Source organism: Lolium rigidum, chromosome 7, assembly GCF_022539505.1.
Source record: "Lolium rigidum isolate FL_2022 chromosome 7, APGP_CSIRO_Lrig_0.1, whole genome shotgun sequence".
In the NCBI taxonomy this organism is placed as follows: domain Eukaryota; kingdom Viridiplantae; phylum Streptophyta; class Magnoliopsida; order Poales; family Poaceae; genus Lolium; species Lolium rigidum.
The window spans coordinates 224065246-224084110 of NC_061514.1; the positions used below are offsets into that span (position 1 = coordinate 224065246).

The following is an 18865-nucleotide window of genomic DNA, read 5'->3' on the forward strand; positions in this document are numbered from 1 at the left end:
CAACATTCATAGTGAAGTTAGGGCGATATTTTTTTGCGGGCACTCGTGCTCGGCTATAGGTGATGGGAAACGGCGGTGGGGATGGGAAAGCGGGATGTGCATGGTACAAAATAGGGGAGAGAAGGAGCGGGATGGGGCAAGCATAAAGGAAAATGAGTGCAGAACATGTCGGATGCGATCATACCAGCACTAAAGCACCGGATCCCATCAGAACTCCGAAGTTAAGCGTGTTTGGGCGAGAGTAGTACTAGGATGGGTGACCTCCTGGGAAGTCCTCGTGTTGCATCCCTCCTTTTTGCGTCACGTGGCAACATTCATGGTGAAGTTAGGGCGATATTTTTTTGCGGGCACTCGTGCTCGGCTATAGGTGATGGGAAACGGCGGTGGGGATGGGAAAGCGGGATGTGCATGGTACAAAATAGGGGAGAGAAGGAGCGGGAGGGGCAAGCATAAGGGAAAATGAGTGCGAGAACATGTTGGATGCGATCATACCGAGCACTAAAGCACCGGATCCCATCAGAACTCCGAAGTTAAGCGTGCTTGGGCGAGAGTAGTACTAGGATGGGTGACCTCCTGGGAAGTCCTCGTGTTGCATCCCTCCTTTTTGCTTCACGTGGCAACATTCGTGGTGAAGTTAGGGCGATATTTTTTTGCGGGCACTCGTGCTCGGCTATAGGTGATGGGAAACGGCGGTGGGGATGGGAAAGCGGGATGTGCATGGTACAAAATAGGGGAGAGAAGGAGCGGGATGGGGCAAGCATAAGGGAAAATGAGTGCAGAACATGTCGGATGCGATCATACCAGCACTAAAGCACCGGATCCCATCAGAACTCCGAAGTTAAGCGTGCTTGGGCGAGAGTAGTACTAGGATGGGTGACCTCCTGGGAAGTCCTCGTGTTGCATCCCTCCTTGTTGCGTCACGCGGCAACATTCATGGTGAAGTTAGGGCGATATTTTTTTGCGGGCACTCGTGCTCGGCTATAGGTGATGGGAAACGGCGGTGGGGATGGGAAAGCGGGATGTGCATGGTACAAAATAGGGGATAGAAGGAGCGGGATGGGGCAAGCATAAAGGAAAATGAGTGCAGAACATGTCGGATGCGATCATACCAGCACTAAAGCACCGGATCCCATAAGAACTCCGAAGTTAAGCGTGCTTGGGCGAGAGTAGTACTAGGATGGGTGACCTCCTGGGAAGTCCTCGTGTTGCATCCCTCCTTTTGCGTCACGCGGCAACATTCATGGTGAAGTTAGGGCGATATTTTTTGCGGGCACTCGTGCTCGGCTATAGGTGATGGGAAACGGCGGTGGGGATGGGAAAGCGGGATGTGCATGGTACAAAATAGGGGAGAGAAGGAGCGGGAGGGGCAAGCATAAGGGAAAATGAGTGCAGAACATGTTGGATGCGATCATACCAGCACTAAAGCACCGGATCCCATCAGAACTCCGAAGTTAAGCGTGCTTGGGCGAGAGTAGTACTAGGATGGGTGACCTCCTGGGAAGTCCTCGTGTTGCATCCCTCCTTTTTGCGTCACGTGGCAACATTCATGGTGAAGTTAGGGCGATATTTTTTTGCGGGCACTCGTGCTCGGCTATAGGTGATGGGAAACGGCGGTGGGGATGGGAAAGCGGGATGTGCATGGTACAAAATAGGGGAGAGAAGGAGCGGGAGGGGCAAGCATAAGGGAAAATGAGTGTAGAACATGTCGGATGCGATCATACCAGCACTAAAGCACCGGATCCCATCAGAACTCCGAAGTTAAGCGTGCTTGGGCGAGAGTAGTACTAGGATGGGTGACCTCCTGGGAAGTCCTCGTGTTGCATCCCTCCTTTTTGCGTCACGTGGCAACATTCATGGTGAAGTTAGGGCGATATTTTTTTGCGGGCACTCGTGCTCGGCTATAGGTGATGGGAAACGGCGGTGGGGATGGGAAAGCGGGATGTGCATGGTACAAAATAGGGGAGAGAAGGAGCGGGAGGGGCAAGTGTAAGGGAAAGGGATTTCTATTTTCGTGCCCTCGGTTCCTTAGTTGTGCTCAGTTTTCCCCAGCTCCTTAGTTTTTCCTCAGTTTTCCCCTAGACCTTGTCTGAAACCATCACGGATGCTATAACGGCCGGTTGCCCGACGGTTGACCGTTATCTTCGACTAGTGGGGCCACGTAGAGCCCGCAAAGACACGTCGGACCATCCATCTTTGTTTGACCGTAAGCATCGCTGTATCCCCGACCAAAACACGCACGAGTGGGGCTTCGGTATATCGAATGACAAGTGGGCCATGGCGCTGATACAAGGGGCAATACACGGGTAGGAATAGATTTTTAAACGGAGCTCTACAGCGATGGCACGGAGGAGGTGGCCTGCGGGGTGCCGAGATGAGATCGACGTCCACAAAGAACCGCATGAGGCGAGACCGGACGCATTAGATAGATATGAACAAGACGCGTTTAACCATGCAAAGAAGAGAAGAAATGGTCGACGACATCGACGACTACCTCAAAACTTTGACTGACCGTGTCCGACACGAACGCGAGGAATGTAGAGAAAACTAGTGTCTCTCCTTTCTGGCGTGTATAGATGGGTGCTAGAAGAGTGTGGTGGCGAAGGGAAAGACCTCGCGGTGGTCTGTGGCGTCCAGCATAGCGGGGCGGCGTGGTCGTGCCCACGTCGGCGTGGATGCATGTTCGGCATTGGCATCAGCATGTACGTTCGGCATTGACCTCGGCGGTATCTCTGGTGTGTCAGTGATCGAATGAGGGGACGGGATTGAGGGTGCATCCCGACGGTGACCTAGCAGTGGCGTCGAGCGTAGCCGTTCGACCATGCCGATATCGGCATCGGCAAAGTTTGGAGGCTGTGGTGCTCGAATCAAAGAGGGATTTGTTTCTTGTACGCCAAAAGTGATTTGAAACAAGTTTCGTGTTGAAGGTTAGGTAACGAAAGTTTGTAACTAAGCATCATGTTGGGCAAACTTTTTTGACACTTTTTAGATAGGGTTCCTTGTTGTTACACGTACGGCATCATGTATGGCAAATTTGGGATCATTTGGAGATGTTCGAAAAAATCACTTTGCTAAACGCATGCCGTTTCGTCTCACTGAAACCAGCTTTTCTAACAAGGTGATTTATTCTACCTCCTCTAAATGACCTCAAATTTCATACAGCTGATCTTCTATACATAGATAGATAGATTGTTTCGTTTTTATATTTTTCGAACTTTTTATTTCCCTTTATAATATCCAATTGATTTTCAGGTCAAAACGTCGAAAAACAGCATCATGTATGGCATCATTTTCGCCATAAATTTCAAATTTTGTGAAACTTTCCCTTTTAGATATTCCTTGTTGTTATAGATATGGCATAATGTATGCCAAATTTGGTTAGGTCTCACTGAAACCAGCTTTTGTAACAAGTTAGGTTTTTTCGACCTTCTCAAAAGGGATTTTTTTCTACCTTCTCTAAATGACCTCAAAAATCATACAGACGATCTTCTATACAAAGATAGGTAGATTGTTTCGTTTTTACAATTTTTTGGACTTTTATTTCCCTTTATAATACCCATTTGTTTTCAGGTCAAAACCTCAAATACAGAGATAGATAGATTGGTTCGTTTATCATTTTTATCGTGAATAGTAATGGCTACAAGAAATCGGTAATGGTCTATCAATTTTTGCGTGAAAAGTAATGGATACAACAAATCGGTGATGGTTTATCATTTTTTGCGTGAAAATTAATGGCTACAACAAATCGGTGATGGTTTATCATTTGGGATTTTCGTGAAAATTAATGGCTACAACAAATCGGTGACGGTTTATCATTTTTTGCGTGAAAATTTATGGCTACAACAAATCGGTGATGGTTTATCATTTTTTGCGTGAAAAGTAATGCCTAAAAGAGTTTATAATTTTTAGCGCGTGAAAATAAATACGAAAACCGCCCTTTAGCATACTTAGAGAGTGGAAGGTAACCGCCGACAGAGAGAGAGAAGGGTTATCCTGCCCGTTAGATCATACGATCAACGGTCGGCGGGCACGATCCGCGTGACATGGGCTAGACCAATCAGGGCAATGTTGCACGTGTGAGAAAATTTGTGGAGGGAGAGGGCAAAACTGAGTAGTATCAAGAAACCAAGGGCACCTATGTAAAAAACAGACTAAGGGATTGATACGTCTCCGACGTATCGATAATTTCTTATGTTCCATGCCATATTATTGATGATACCTACATGTTTTATGCACACTTTATGTCATATTCGTGCATTTTCTGGAACTAACCTATTAACAAGATGCCGAAGTGCCAGTTCCTGTTTTCTGCTGTTTTTGGTTTCAGAAATCCTAGTAACAAAATATTCTCGGAATCGGACGAAATCAAGACCCAGGTTCCTATTTTCACCGGAAGCATCCAAAACACCCGGGAAGGACCATAGGGGGGGCACTGGGCCCCCAGACCATAGGCCGGCGCGGCCCAGGCCCTAGCCGCGCCGCCATATGGTGTGGCCACCCCTTCGACCCTCCTGCGCCGCCTCTTCGCCTATATAAAGCCTCCGTCGCGAAAACCCTGAGACGAAAAACCACGATACGGAAAACCTTCCAGAGCCGCCGCCATCGCGAAGCCAAGATCCGGGGGACAGGAGTCTCCGTTCCGGCACCCTGCCGGAGCGGGGAAGTGCCCCGGAAGGCTTCTCCATCGACACCGCTGCCATCTCCACCGCCATCTTCATCACCGCTGCTTGCTCCCATGAGGAGGGAGTAGTTCTCCATCGAGGCTCGGGGCTGTACCGGTAGCTATGTGGTTCATCTCTCTCCTATGTACTTCAATACAATAATCTCATGAGCTGCCTTACATGATTGAGATTCATATGATGATGCTTGTAATCTAGATGTCGTTATGCTAGTCAAGTGAGTTTTACTTATGTGATCTCCGGAGACTCCTTGTCCCACGTGTGTAAAGGTGACGAGTGTGTGCACCGTGTGGGTCTCTTAGGCTATATTTCACAGAATACTTACTCACTGTTATGAATGGCGTAGTGAAGTGCTTATTTATATCTCTTTATGATTGCAATGTGTTTTGTATCACAATTTATCTATGTGCTACTCTAGTGATGTGTTATTAAATTAGTTTTATTCCTCCTGCACGGTGTAATGGTGACAGTGTGTGCATCCGTGTTAGTATTTGGCGTATGCTATGATCATGATCTCTTGTAGATTGTGAAGTTAACTATTGCTATGATTGTATTGATATGATCTATTCCTCCTACGTGGCGTGAAGGTGACGAGTGTGCATGCTATGTTAGTACTTGGTTTAGTCGTGTTGATCTTTCTTGCACTCTAAGGTTATTTAAATATGAACATTGAATTGTGGAGCTTGTTAACTCCGGCATTGAGGGTTCGTGTAATCCTACGCAATGTGTTCATCATCCAACAAAAGTGTAGAGTGTGCATTTATCTATTCTGTTATGTGATCAATGTTGAGAGTGTCCACTAGTGAAAGTCTAATCCCTAGGCCTTGTTCCTAAATATCGCTATCGCTGCTTGTTTCTTGTTTTACTGCGTTACTACTGCTCGCGTTACTACTGCTTGTTTATCGTCCCGGGCAAAGCACTTTTCCGGTGTCGTTGCTACTACTTATTCATACCACTTGTATTTCACTATCTCTTCGCCGAACTAGTGCACCTATTAGGTGTGTTGGGGACACAAGAGACTTCTTGCTTTGTGGTTGCGGGGTTGCATGAGAGGGATATCTTTGACCTCTTCCTCCCTGAGTTCGATAAACCTTGGGTGATCCACTTAAGGGAAACTTGCTGCTGTTCTACAAACCTCTGCTCTTGGAGGCCCAACACTGTCTACAAGAATAGAAGCACCCGTAGACATCAAGCTATTTTCTGGCGCCGTTGCCGGGGAGGAAAGGTAAAAGGCTCTCATACTCCGGTCCCAGGTAAAGTATTTTTCTGGCGCCGTTGTGTGTGTGCTCGAAGCTATTTCCTTTAGATCCTGCAATTGCATCTTTTTGTTTCTTGTTTACACTAGTTTGGCATAATGGACAACAATGAGCTTCTTATTCTATTTCCTAATTTAAAACATGGATTGTTTGATGCGAGAATTAAAAAACCTATGGAATCTTATTTGCATGCTGGTAGTAATATTAGTATGAACGCTTTGAACACCATTGTTGATAATAATGTAGAAAGTTCTAAGCTTGGGGAAGCTGGTTTTCATGATCTTTTTAGTCCCCCAAGCATTGAGGAGAAAATTTGGTTTGATGATACTTTGCCTCCTATTTATGATGATTATAATGATAGTGGTCTTTCGGTGCCACCTACTATGGAGAGTGAATTTTATTGTGATTATACTATGCCTCCTATATTTGATGATGAGAATAATAATGATAGCTACTTTGTTGAATTTACTCCTACTACAATTAATAAGAATAACTATGCTTATGTTGGGAGTAGTACTAATTTTATGCATGAGACTCATGATAAGAATGCTTTATGTGATAGTTATATTGTTGAGTTTGCTCATGTTGCTACTGAAAGTTATTATGAGAGAGGAAAATATGGTTGTGGAAATTTTCATGTTACTAAAACACCTCTCTATGTGCTGAAATTTTTGAAGCTACACTTGTTTTATCTTCCTATGCTTGTTACTTTGCTCCTCATGAACTTGTTTATTTACAAGATTCCTATGCATAGGAAGCATGTTAGGCTTAAATGTGTTTTGAATTTGCCTCTTGATGCTCTCTTTTGCTTCAAATACTATTTCTTGCGAGTGCATCATAAAAACTGCTGAGCCCATCTTAATGGCTATAAAGAAAAGAACTTCTTGGGAGATAACCCATGTGTTATTTTTCTACAGTACTTTGTTTTATATTTGTGTCTTGGAAGTTGTTTACTACTGTAGCAACCTCTCCTTATCTTAGTTTTGAGTTTTGTTGTGCCAAGTAAAGTCTTTGATAGTAAAGTGAGTACTAGATTTGGATTACTGCGCAGTTCCAGATTTCTTTGCTGTCACGAATCTGGGTCTACCTCCCTGTAGGTAGCTCAGAAAATTAAGCCAATTTACGTGCATGATCCTCAGATATGTACGCAACTTTCATTCAATTTGAGCATTTTCATTTGAGAAAGTCTGGTGCCCTTTTAAAATTCGTCTTTACGGACTGTTCTGTTTTGACAGATTCTGCCTTTTATTTCGCATTGCTTCTTTCGCTGTGTTGGGTGGATTTCTTTGTTCCATTACCTTCCAGTTAGCTTTGAGCAATGTCCAGAAGTGTTAAGAATGATTGTGTCACCTCTGAACATGTGAGTTTTTGATTATGCACTAACCCTCTAATGAGTTTGTTTTGAGTTTGGTGTGGAGGAAGTTTTCAAGGGTCAAGAGAGGAGGATGATATACTATGATCAAGGAGAGTGAAAGCTCTAAGCTTGGGGATGCCCCGGTGGTTCACCCCTGCATATTTTAAGAAGACTCAAGCGTCTAAGCTTGGGGATGCCCAAGGCATCCCCTTCTTCATCGACAAATTATCGGGTTCCTTCTCTTGAAACTATATTTTTATTCGGCCACATCTTATGTACTTTACTTGGAGCGTCCGTGTGCTTTTATTTTCGTTTTGTTATTTTCATTCTCTGAATAAATTCATGCTTGTGTGGGAGAGAGACACGCTCCGCTGGTTCATATGAACACATGTGTTCTTCGCTTTATCTTTTAGTGTTCATGGCGAAGGTTAAAACTGCTTCGTTCATTTTTATATGGTTCGATACGGAAAATGCTACATGTAGTAATTGGTATGATGTCTTGGATAATGTGATACTTGGCAATTGTTGTGCTCATGTTTAAGCTCTTGCATCATATACTTTGTACCTATTAATGAAGAAATACATAGAGCATGCTAAAATTTGGTTTGCATAATTGGTCTCTCTAAAGTCTAGATAATTTCTAGTATTGAGTTTGAACAACAAGGAAGACGGTGTAGAGTCTTATAATGTTTACAATATGTCTTTTATGTGAGTTTTGCTGCACCGGTTCATCCTTGTGTTTGTTTCAAATAACCTTGCTAGCCTAAACCTTGTATCGAGAAGGAATACTTCTCATGCATCCAAAATCCTTGAGCCAATAACTATGCCATTTGTGTCCACCATACCTACCTACTACATGGTATTTCTCCGCCATTCCAAAGTAAATTGCTTGAGTGCTACCTTTAAATAATTCAAAATTTATCACCTCTGATTTGTGTCAATGTTTTATAGCTCATGAGGAAGTATGTGGTGTTTTATCTTTCGATCTTGTCATTTACTTCGACGAGACTTTCACAATGGACTAGTGGCTTCATCCGCTTATCCAATAATTTTGCAAAAAGAGCCGGCAATGGGGTTCCCGACCCGATTAATTAACTTGCATTAATAATTCTCTTCACATGTTTTGCTCGATTCATCGGTAAGCAACTTAATTTTGCAAATAGATACTCCTTCATGGTATGTGATTGTTGGAAGGCACCCGAGGATTCGGTTAGCCATGGCTTGTGTAAGCAAAAGGTTGGGAGGAGTGTCATCCATAAACAAAGAAAAACTAAACTAAAGTACATGTGTAAACAAAAGAGAAGAGGGATGATCTACCTTGCTGGTAGAGATAACGTCCTTCATGGGAGCCGCTCTTGAAAGTCTGGTTGATAAGGTAGTTAGAGTGCCCACTACCATTCGTTGACAACAACAAACACCTCTCAAAATTTTACTTTTATTGCTCTCTTTATGTTTTCAAAACCAAAGCTCTAGCACAAATATAGCAATCGATGCTTTCCTCTTTGAAGGACCATTCTTTTACTTTTATGTTGAGTCAGTTCACCTATCTCTCTCCACCTCAAGAAGAAAACACTTGTGTGAACTGTGCATTGATTCCTACATACTTGCATATTGTATTTGTTATATTACTCTATGTTGACAATTATCCATGAGATATACATGTTATAAGTTGAAAGCAACCGCTGAAACTTGATCTTCCTTTGTGTTGCTTCAATACCTTTACTTTGATTTATTGCTTTATGAGTTAACTCTTATGCAAGACTTATTGATGCTTGTCTTGAAGTACTATTCATGAAAAGTCTTTGCTTTATGATTCACTTGTTTACTCATGTCATTACCATTGTTTTGATCGCTGCATCCACTACATATGTTTACAAATAGTATGATCAAGGTTATGATGGCATGTCACTTCAGAAATTATCTTTGTTATCGTTTTACCTGCTCGGGACGAGCAGAACTAAGCTTGGGGATGCTTGATACGTGTCCGACGTATCGATAATTTCTTATGTTCCATGCCATATTATTGATGATACCTACATGTTTTATGCACACTTTATGTCATATTCGTGCATTTTCTGGAACTAACCTATTAACAAGATGCCGAAGTGCCGGTTCTCGTTTTCTGCTGTTTTTGGTTTCGAAATCCTAGTAACAAAATATTCTCGGAATCGGACGAAATCAAGACCCAGGTCCCTATTTTCACCGAAAGCATCCAGAACACCCGGGAAGAACCAGAGGGGGGGCACTGGGCCCCCAGACCATAGGCCGGCGCGGCCCAGGCCCTGGCCGCACCGCCATATGGTGTGGCCACCCCTTCGACCCTCCTGCGCCGCCTCTTCGCCTATATAAAGCCTCCGTCGCGAAAACCCTGAGACGAAAAACCACGATACGGAAAACCTTCCAGAGCCGCCGCCATCGCGAAGCCAAGATCTGGGGGACAGGAGTCTCTGTTCCGGCACCCTACCGGAGCGGGGAAGTGCCCCGGAAGGCTTCTCCATCGACACCGCTGCCATCTCCACCGCCATCTTCATCACCGCTGCTGCTCCCATGAGGAGGGAGTAGTTCTCCATCGAGGCTCGGGGCTGTACCGGTAGCTATGTGGTTCATCTCTCTCCTATGTACTTCAATACAATAATCTCATGAGCTGCCTTACATGATTGAGATTCATATGATGATGCTTGTAATCTAGATGTCGTTATGCTAGTCAAGTGAGTTTTACTTATGTGATCTCCGGAGACTCCTTGTCCCACGTGTGTAAAGGTGACAGTGTGTGCACCGTGTGGGTCTCTTAGGCTATATTTCACGGAATACTTACTCACTGTTATGAATGGCGTAGTGAAGTGCTTATTTATATCTCTTTATGATTGCAATGTGTTTTGTATCACAATTTATCTATGTGCTACTCTAGTGATGTGTTATTAAAGTAGTTTTATTCCTCCTGCACGGTGTAATGGTGACAGTGTGTGCATCCGTGTTAGTACTTGGCGTATGCTATGATCATGATCTCTTGTAGATTGTGAAGTTAACTATTGCTATGATTGTATTGATATGATCTATTCCTCCTACGTGGCGTGAAGGTGACGAGTGTGCATGCTATGTTAGTACTTGGTTTAGTCGTGTTGATCTTTCTTGCACTCTAAGGTTATTTAAATATGAACATTGAATTGTGGAGCTTGTTAACTCCGGCATTGAGGGTTCGTGTAATCCTACGCAATGTGTTCATCATCCAACAAGAGTGTAGAGTATGCATTTATCTATTCTCGTTATGTGATCAATGTTGAGAGTGTCCACTAGTGAAAGTCTAATCCCTAGGCCTTGTTCCTAAATATCGCTATCGCTGCTTGTTTACTTGTTTTACTTGCGTTACTACTGCTGCGTTACTACTGCTTATTTACTCGTCCTGGGCAAAGCACTTTTCCGGTGCTGTTGCTACTACTTATTCATACCACCTGTATTTCACTATCTCTTCGCCGAACTAGTGCACCTATTAGGTGTGTTGGGGACACAAGAGACTTCTTTCTTTGTGGTTGCGGGGTTGCATGAGAGGGATATCTTTGACCTCTTCCTCCCCGAGTTCGATAAACCTTGGGTGATCCACTTAAGGGAAACTTGCTGCTGTTCTACAAACCTCTCGCTCTTGGAGGCCCAACACTGTCTACAAGAATAGAAGCACCCGTAGACATCGGGGATTCAAATATGAGATTTAAAAAATGGAAAATGCGTGTTTTGTACAATAAAACCCATCTTGGCCTATCTCAAACTATTTGCAATACAAATATACATGAGTGTGAGAATTGTGGCCTCATTTAGACAAAGTATGTTTTGGGGAAAGCTGTTTTGGGAAGGGCTTATTGTGGAAAACCATGCACCTTCATAGCTACTAGGTGATTTGAGAAGGCCTTTGAGAAGTGGCAATTTGTGGTAAAACTTGATTTATCTATGACTTATCTATGTTTTGAGAACTGGCAATTTGTGGTAAAGACTCCATGAGTATGTGCCACTATTTTTCGGAATTTTTTGCACATTAAATGACTCATTTAACTAGTTAATCCTATTTGTTGACTGTCTGTTGACCAACTACTTGAGGGTAAAACTGAGCATATTGCACTAGCCAGTATTAGCACTCAAGGGGAAAACCGAGCACACAAAAAATGCTAGTATAATGCTCGAGGTTATACCCGAGTATATCTAAATTTCCAGGGTTAGACTCGAGGACGCGTGTTGCGGTGCAGAAATGAAAGACGTGCAATTGTTGACGCGTAGACGCCGGTCGCGGTGCGAAGTCGAAGACGTGCAATCGTGGATGCGTGGCGCATTGCGAAGTCCAAGACGTGCGGACGTGCGGCGGTGGACGCGTAGGACGCGGGTCGCATTAACCACCCCTTGCCTTTATAGACGCCTCCTCCCACTATCTCTTTCACTCTCACTCGCCTACGCAACGCCGCCTCTCTCACGTCCCATCATCTTCTCCAAAGCAAAAAACCTCTCCCTCTCCCTCTCCTCTACCGGCGAGATGGACAAGGAGAATGCCAATCCCATCGTCCACGGCGCCGTCGGCTCCAAGCGTGACGCCTCCCTCTTCGACGCCGTCCCCTCAACGGACATCGCCGCCGTCCCCTCAACGGACGTCGCCGCCGCCTCCGCCGTCCCCTCAACGGACGTCGCCGCCGCCTCCGCCGGTGCATCGGAGGCTGCTGCCGCCGGTCGCGGCCAGATCCCGCCGGGATGGGACCCCTACGAGCCGGTGCCGTACGTCCCGCCCCCGAACCGCTACGACACCTCCATAGAGGACCCATGGAACGAGGTAACTATGGTTTGCTTCCTTTTTTTGTTCCCCATTCCTTTTTGAACCCTATTTGTGCTGGTGTAGATGGATCTGTGGATGGATGAGTATTGGGCTAATATTTGCGCCGATTTTATTCCATTTTGCTTTGATCCCTCCTTGATTTCGTTTAAGATTTGGGGTTCGGCCGTTCGGTTAATTTATGCAAGTAATAATGGGATCTCAATCGGTTAATTTATGCAAGTAATCATAGGATCTCAATCAGTTATTTTATGCACGAATCAAAAGATATCAACCGTTTAATTTGCAAATAATCTGGAATGTGTTCAAGTTCGGATCCGAAATCTGTTTCTTTGCCTATGATGAATCGGTGGGCACAGATTTTTACAGGGAGGGTTCAGCGAACCATTTACGTGTACAAATCTGTTGTGCATGAGCTTTGGTTCGCTTACACCGTCCCCGTAGACATATAATCGTGTCCACTCTAACCGAGGCTGCCTCTGTTTTTCCTAACTTTGTTATCATGCACGTTTGCAACTCATTCACTAATAAATTCCCGTTTGATATGGATCAGCTGTCTGGCAGCGACGTCGGCAGCGACGACGAGCACCATGACGTCAAGACTCGCCAGGTGTTGCGGAGGCTGCAGGTCGGCCAGTACGTCTCCTACCTCGACGTCGCCAAGGGTGTCTACAGGTGCCCCTTCTGCACTAGGAGGCTCGGCGGCACTGACTTCAAGCTGCGTCCTCATGCATGCCGAGAACATCGGCCACACCAACCCCAAGGTCGGCGCGTCGGTGAACCCCAACTCCTTCCGCGCCAAGCACTTGGCGCTCGGCATGCACCTCCGCAACATCCAGCGGGTGGAGATCTTCGGCGGGCGCATGCCTCCGCTCAAGCCCAAGGCTCCCAAGGGGAGCAACAAGTGGAGGTAGAGGCAGATGGGGTAGGCGGAGTCCTGGACGTGTGCTTGCTGCTGCCTCCTCCATTTTGTTGTTGGGATCCCTTTGTTGTTAGCTAGGGATCCCTCGTTGTTATGTTGTTAGTATGATGGTACTGTATCTGCTGTGAAGAACCTCGAACCCTACTATGTTTGGCTGCTCGAATGCAGCTTATTATCTATATTATCTATCCCTATTCTACTATATGACCTTGTGAATTTATCGTACATTCCCTCGTAGATTTGCTTCTAGATTTAACTACATACATATGGACTAGATGGAGTACTAGATTGGGCTCCCTACTAGATTTGCTGCCATATTGGGCAAACAACGAGGGCCAAAAGGCACAAATAATAATTGAAGAAAGACAGAAACGCAAGCTTCTCTAGATTTGATACTAATTAGGTGAAAAAAGGCGAGAGAGAAGGAGGCAGAAAAGGTACTCTCAAAAGGGAAATGCCAATGGCCGAGAGAGACAAAACCCAGCTCCTGCTCACGTGCAACCAAACGCTATCTCGTCTTGTCCCACGCGGTCCCTTTCTACCAGCCCCACGCGACGCGGGCCCACACGACGCGGCCCCACACGTCAGCACGGAGCGGTCAACTTAACGGGAATCCTGCCGTCTGAGCTGCCTTCTGCGGGTTTCAAACAAGCACTTGGGGAAAACTGAGGAAAAACTAAGGAGCTGGGGAAAACTGAGCACAACTAAGGAACTGAGGGCACGAAAATAGAAATCCCTAAGGGAAAATGAGTGCAGAACATGTCGGATGCGATCATACCAGCACTAAAGCACCGGATCCCATCAGAACTCCGAAGTTAAGTGTGCTTGGGCGAGAGTAGTACTAGGATGGGTGACCTCCTGGGAAGCACTCGTGTTGCATCCCTCCTTTTTGCGTCACGCGACAACATTCATGGTGAAGTTAGGGCGATATTTTTTTGCGGGCACTCGTGCTCGGCTATAGGTGATGGGAAACGGCGGTGGGGATGGGAAAGCGGGATGTGCATCGTACAAAATAGGGGAGAGAAGGAGCGGGAGGGGCAAGCATAAGGGAAAATGAGTGCAGAACATGTCGGATGTGATCATACCAGCACTAAAGCACCGGATCCCATCAGAACTCCGAAGTTAAGCGTGCTTGGGCGAGAGTAGTACTAGGATGGGTGACCTCCTGGGAAGTCCTCGTGTTGCATCCCTCCTTTTTGCGTCACGTGGCAACATTCATGGTGAAGTTAGGGCGATATTTTTTTGCGGGCACTCGTGCTCGGCTATAGGTGATGGGAAACGGCGGTGGGGATGGGAAATCGGGATGTGCATGGTACAAAATAGGGGAGAGAAGGAGCGGGAGGGGCAAGCATAAGGGAAAATGAGTGCAGAACATGTCGGATGCGATCATACCAGCACTAAAGCACCGGATCCCATCAGAACTCCGAAGTTAAGCGTGCTTGGGCGAGAGTAGTACTAGGATGGGTGACCTCCTGGGAAGTCCTCGTGTTGCATCACGTGGCAACATTCATGGTGAAGTTAGGGCGATATTTTTTTGCGGGCACTCGTGCTCGGCTATAGGTGATGGGAAACGGCGGTGGGGATGGGAAAGCGGGATGTGCATGGTACAAAATAGGGGAGAGAAGGAGCGGGAGGGGCAAGCATAAGGGAAAATGAGTGCGAGAACATGTCGGATGATTATACCGAGCACTAAAGCACCGGATCCCATCGAACTCCGAAGTTAAGCGTGCTTGGGCGAGAGTAGTACTAGGATGGGTGACCTCTGGGAAGTCCTCGTGTTGCATCCCTCCTTTTTGCGTCACGTGGCAACATTCATGGTGAAGTTAGGGCGATATTTTTTGCGGGCACTCGTGCTCGGCTATAGGTGATGGGAAACGGCGGTGGGGATGGGAAAGCGGGATGTGCATGGTACAAAATAGGGGAGAGAAGGAGCGGGAGGGGCAAGCATAAGGGAAAATGAGTGCAGAACATGTCGGATGCGATCATACCAGCACTAAAGCACCGGATCCCATCGAACTCCGAAGTTAAGCGTGCTTGGGCGAGAGTAGTACTAGGATGGGTGACCTCCTGGGAAGTCCTCGTGTTGCATCCCTCCTTTTTGCGTCACGCGGCAACATTCATGGTGAAGTTAGGGCGATATTTTTTTGCGGGCACTCGTGCTCGGCTATAGGTGATGGGAAACGGCGGTGGGGATGGGAAAGCGGGATGTGCATGGTACAAAATAGGGGAGAGAAGGAGCGGGAGAACAAGCATAAGGGAAAATGAGTGCAGAACATGTCGGATGCGATCATACCAGCACTAAAGCACCGGATCCCATCAGAACTCCGAAGTTAAGCATGCTTGGGCGAGAGTAGTACTAGGATGGGTGACCTCCTGGGAAGTCCTCGTGTTGCATCCCTCCTTTTTGCGTCACGGGGCAACATTCATGGTGAAGTTAGGGCGATATTTTTTGCGGGCACTCGTGCTCGGCTATAGGTGATGGGAAACGGCGGTGGGGATGGGAAAGCGGGATGTGCATGGTACAAAATAGGGGAGAGAAGGAGCGGGAGGGGCAAGCATAAGGGAAAATGAGTGCAGAACTTGTCGGATGCGATCATACCAGCACTAAAGCACCGGATCCCATCAGAACTCCGAAGTTAAGCGTGCTTGGGCGAGAGTAGTACTAGGATGGGTGACCTCCTGGGAAGTCCTCGTGTTGCATCCCTCCTTTTTGCGTCACGCGGCAACATTCATGGTGAAGTTAGGGTGATATTTTTTTGCGGGCACTCGTGCTCGGCTATAGGTGATGGGAAACGGCGGTGGGGATGGGAAAGCGGGATGTGCATGGTACAAAATAGGGGAGAGAAGGAGCGAGAGGGGCAAGCATAAGGGAAAATGAGTGCAGAACATGTCGGATGCGATCATACCAACACTAAAGCACCGGATCCCATCAGAACTCCGAAGTTAAGCGTGCTTGGGCGAGAGTAGTACTAGGATGGGTGACCTCCTGGGAAGTCCTCGTGTTGCATCCCTCCTTTTTGCGTCACGCGGCAACATTCATGGTGAAGTTAGGGCGATATTTTTTTCGGGCACTCGTGCTCGGCTATAGGTGATGGAAACGGCCGTGGGGATGGGAAAGCGGGATGTGCATGGTACAAAATAGGGGAGAGAAGGAGCGGGAGGGGCAAGCATAAGGGAAAATGAGTGCAGAACATGTCGGATGCGATCATACCAGCACTAAAGCACCGGATCCCATCGAACTCCGAAGTTAAGCGTGCTTGGGCGAGAGTAGTACTAGGATGGGTGACCTCCTGGGAAGTCACTCGTGTTGCATCCCTCCTTTTTGCGTCACGCGGCAACATTCATGGTGAAGTTAGAGCGATATTTTTTGCGGGCACTCGTGCTCGGCTATAGGTGATGGGAAACGGCCGTGGGGATGGGAAAGCGGGATGTGCATGGTACAAAATAGGGGAGAGAAGGAGCGGGAGGGGCAAGCATAAGGGAAAATGAGTGCAGAACATGTTCGATGCGATCATACCAGCACTAAAGCACCGGATCCCATCAGAACTCCGAAGTTAAGCGTGCTTGGGCGAGAGTAGTACTAGGATGGGTGACCTCCTGGGAAGTCCTCGTGTTGCATCCCTCCTTTTTGCGTCACGTGGCAACATTCATCGTGAAGTTAGGGCGATATTTTTTTGCGGGCACTCGTGCTCGGCTATAGGTGATGGGAAACGGCGGTGGGGATGGGAAATCGGGATGTGCATGGTACAAAATAGGGGAGAGAAGGAGCGGGAGGGGCAAGCATAAGGGAAAATGAGTGCAGAACATGTCGGATGTGATCATACCAGCACTAAAGCACCGGATCCCATCAGAACTCCGAAGTTAAGCGTGCTTGGGCGAGAGTAGTACTAGGATGGGTGACCTCCTGGGAAGTCCTCGTGTTGCATCCCTCCTTTTTGCGTCACGTGGCAACATTCATGGTGAAGTTAGGGCGATATTTTTGCGGGCACTCGTGCTCGGCTATAGGTGATGGGAAACGGCGGTGGGGATGGGAAAGCGGGATGTGCATGGTACAAAATAGGGGAGAGAAGGAGCGGGAGAACAAGCATAAGGGAAAATGAGTGCAGAACATGTCGGATGCGATCATACCAGCACTAAAGCACCGGATCCCATCAGAACTCCGAAGTTAAGCATGCTTGGGCGAGAGTAGTACTAGGATGGGTGACCTCCTGGGAAGTCCTCGTGTTGCATCCCTCCTTTTTCGTCACGTGGCAACATTCATGGTGAAGTTAGGGCGATATTTTTTGCGGGCACTCGTGCTCGGCTATAGGTGATGGGAAACGGCGGTGGGGATGGGAAAGCGGGATGTGCATGGTACAAAATAGGGGAGAGAAGGAGCGGGAGGGGCAAGCATAAGGGAAAATGAGTGCGAGAACATGTCGGATGCGATCATACCAGCACTAAAGCACCGGATCCCATCGGAACTCCGAAGTTAAGCGTGCTTGGGCGAGAGTAGTACTAGGATGGGTGACCTCCTGGGAAGTCCTCGTGTTGCATCCCTACTTTTTGCGTCACGCGGCAACATTCATGGTGAAGTTAGGGTGATATTTTTTTGCGGGCACTCGTGCTCGGCTATAGGTGATGGGAAACGGCGGTGGGGATGGGAAAGCGGGATGTGCATGGTACAAAATAGGGGAGAGAAGGAGCGAGAGGGGCAAGCATAAGGGAAAATGAGTGCGAGAACATGTCGGATGCGATCATACCAGCACTAAAGCACCGGATCCCATCGGAACTCCGAAGTTAAGCGTGCTTGGGCGAGAGTAGTACTAGGATGGGTGACCTCCGCGGAAGTCCGCGTGTTGCATCCCTCCTTTTTGCGTCACGCGGCAACATTCATGGTGAAGTTAGGGCGATATTTTTTTCGGGCACTCGTGCTCGGCTATAGGTGATGGAAACGGCGGTGGGGATGGGAAAGCGGGATGTGCATGGTACAAAATAGGGGAGAGAAGGAGCGGGAGGGGCAAGCATAAGGGAAAATGAGTGCAGAACATGTCGGATGCGATCATACCGGCACTAAAGCACCGGATCCCATCAGAACTCCGAAGTTAAGCGTGCTTGGGCGAGAGTAGTACTAGGATGGGTGACCTCCTAGGAAGTCCTCGTGTTGCATCCCTCCTTTTTGCGTCACGCGGCAACATTCATGGTGAAGTTAGAGCGATATTTTTTGCGGGCACTCGTGCTCGGCTATAGGTGATGGGAAACGGCGGTGGGGATGGGAAAGCGGGATGTGCATGGTACAAAATAGGGGAGAGAAGGAGCGGGAGGGGCAAGCATAAGGGAAAATGAGTGCAGAACATGTCGGATGCGATCATACCGGCACTAAAGCACCGGATCCCATCAGAACTCCGAAGTTAAGCGTGCTTGGGCGAGAGTAGTACTAGGATGGGTGACCTCTTGGGAAGTCCTCGTGTTGCATCCCTCCTTTTGCGTCACGCGGCAACATTCATGGTGAAGTTAGGGCGATATTTTTTTGCGGGCACTCGTGCTCGGCTATAGGTGATGGGAAACGGCCGTGGGGATGGGAAAGCGGGATGTGCATGGTACAAAATAGGGGAGAGAAGGAGCGGGAGGGGCAAGCATAAGGGAAAATGAGTGCAGAACATGTCGGATGCGATCATACCAACACTAAAGCACCGGATCCCATCAGAACTCCGAAGTTAAGCGTGCTTGGGCGAGAGTAGTACTAGGATGGGTGACCTCCTGGGAAGTCCTCGTGTTGCATCCCTCCTTTTTGCGTCACGCGGCAACATTCATGGTGAAGTTAGGGCGATATTTTTTGCGGGCACTCGTGCTCGGCTATAGGTGATGGGAAAC

The 18865-nt window shown here is 47.3% G+C and overlaps 22 non-coding genes and 1 pseudogene across 22 annotated transcripts; all 23 read left to right on the forward strand.

Moving 5' to 3' along the window:
* The first annotated feature begins 170 nt into the window (after window positions 1-170).
* LOC124679555 lies at window positions 171-289 on the forward strand. The gene has a single exon (XR_006995030.1). It is a non-coding gene; the product is annotated as a 5S ribosomal RNA (ribosomal RNA).
* Window positions 290-478: 189 nt separating this feature from the next.
* On the forward strand, window positions 479-598 carry LOC124679604. Its single transcript, XR_006995076.1, has one exon. It is a non-coding gene; the product is annotated as a 5S ribosomal RNA (ribosomal RNA).
* A 189-nt stretch (window positions 599-787) lies between these two features.
* On the forward strand, window positions 788-906 carry LOC124679771. Its single transcript, XR_006995232.1, has one exon. It is a non-coding gene; the product is annotated as a 5S ribosomal RNA (ribosomal RNA).
* Window positions 907-1095: 189 nt separating this feature from the next.
* Window positions 1096-1214, forward strand: LOC124679536. The gene has a single exon (XR_006995013.1). It is a non-coding gene; the product is annotated as a 5S ribosomal RNA (ribosomal RNA).
* A 186-nt stretch (window positions 1215-1400) lies between these two features.
* On the forward strand, window positions 1401-1519 carry LOC124679869. The gene has a single exon (XR_006995293.1). It is a non-coding gene; the product is annotated as a 5S ribosomal RNA (ribosomal RNA).
* A 188-nt stretch (window positions 1520-1707) lies between these two features.
* Window positions 1708-1826, forward strand: LOC124679988. Its single transcript, XR_006995396.1, has one exon. It is a non-coding gene; the product is annotated as a 5S ribosomal RNA (ribosomal RNA).
* An 11950-nt stretch (window positions 1827-13776) lies between these two features.
* LOC124679577 lies at window positions 13777-13895 on the forward strand. The gene has a single exon (XR_006995051.1). It is a non-coding gene; the product is annotated as a 5S ribosomal RNA (ribosomal RNA).
* Window positions 13896-14083: 188 nt separating this feature from the next.
* LOC124679887 lies at window positions 14084-14202 on the forward strand. Its single transcript, XR_006995309.1, has one exon. It is a non-coding gene; the product is annotated as a 5S ribosomal RNA (ribosomal RNA).
* A 188-nt stretch (window positions 14203-14390) lies between these two features.
* On the forward strand, window positions 14391-14509 carry LOC124679571. The gene has a single exon (XR_006995045.1). It is a non-coding gene; the product is annotated as a 5S ribosomal RNA (ribosomal RNA).
* A 174-nt stretch (window positions 14510-14683) lies between these two features.
* LOC124679797 lies at window positions 14684-14799 on the forward strand (annotated as a pseudogene).
* A 187-nt stretch (window positions 14800-14986) lies between these two features.
* On the forward strand, window positions 14987-15104 carry LOC124679614. Its single transcript, XR_006995086.1, has one exon. It is a non-coding gene; the product is annotated as a 5S ribosomal RNA (ribosomal RNA).
* A 187-nt stretch (window positions 15105-15291) lies between these two features.
* Window positions 15292-15410, forward strand: LOC124679574. Its single transcript, XR_006995048.1, has one exon. It is a non-coding gene; the product is annotated as a 5S ribosomal RNA (ribosomal RNA).
* A 187-nt stretch (window positions 15411-15597) lies between these two features.
* LOC124679540 lies at window positions 15598-15716 on the forward strand. The gene has a single exon (XR_006995016.1). It is a non-coding gene; the product is annotated as a 5S ribosomal RNA (ribosomal RNA).
* A 188-nt stretch (window positions 15717-15904) lies between these two features.
* Window positions 15905-16023, forward strand: LOC124679588. The gene has a single exon (XR_006995061.1). It is a non-coding gene; the product is annotated as a 5S ribosomal RNA (ribosomal RNA).
* Window positions 16024-16209: 186 nt separating this feature from the next.
* Window positions 16210-16328, forward strand: LOC124679714. Its single transcript, XR_006995179.1, has one exon. It is a non-coding gene; the product is annotated as a 5S ribosomal RNA (ribosomal RNA).
* A 187-nt stretch (window positions 16329-16515) lies between these two features.
* On the forward strand, window positions 16516-16634 carry LOC124679578. Its single transcript, XR_006995052.1, has one exon. It is a non-coding gene; the product is annotated as a 5S ribosomal RNA (ribosomal RNA).
* Window positions 16635-16822: 188 nt separating this feature from the next.
* On the forward strand, window positions 16823-16941 carry LOC124679899. The gene has a single exon (XR_006995321.1). It is a non-coding gene; the product is annotated as a 5S ribosomal RNA (ribosomal RNA).
* Window positions 16942-17126: 185 nt separating this feature from the next.
* LOC124679576 lies at window positions 17127-17245 on the forward strand. The gene has a single exon (XR_006995050.1). It is a non-coding gene; the product is annotated as a 5S ribosomal RNA (ribosomal RNA).
* A 187-nt stretch (window positions 17246-17432) lies between these two features.
* LOC124679923 lies at window positions 17433-17551 on the forward strand. The gene has a single exon (XR_006995340.1). It is a non-coding gene; the product is annotated as a 5S ribosomal RNA (ribosomal RNA).
* A 189-nt stretch (window positions 17552-17740) lies between these two features.
* Window positions 17741-17859, forward strand: LOC124679675. Its single transcript, XR_006995144.1, has one exon. It is a non-coding gene; the product is annotated as a 5S ribosomal RNA (ribosomal RNA).
* A 186-nt stretch (window positions 17860-18045) lies between these two features.
* LOC124679553 lies at window positions 18046-18164 on the forward strand. The gene has a single exon (XR_006995029.1). It is a non-coding gene; the product is annotated as a 5S ribosomal RNA (ribosomal RNA).
* Window positions 18165-18351: 187 nt separating this feature from the next.
* Window positions 18352-18470, forward strand: LOC124679829. The gene has a single exon (XR_006995260.1). It is a non-coding gene; the product is annotated as a 5S ribosomal RNA (ribosomal RNA).
* A 187-nt stretch (window positions 18471-18657) lies between these two features.
* Window positions 18658-18776, forward strand: LOC124679589. Its single transcript, XR_006995062.1, has one exon. It is a non-coding gene; the product is annotated as a 5S ribosomal RNA (ribosomal RNA).
* Window positions 18777-18865: the final 89 nt, after the last annotated feature.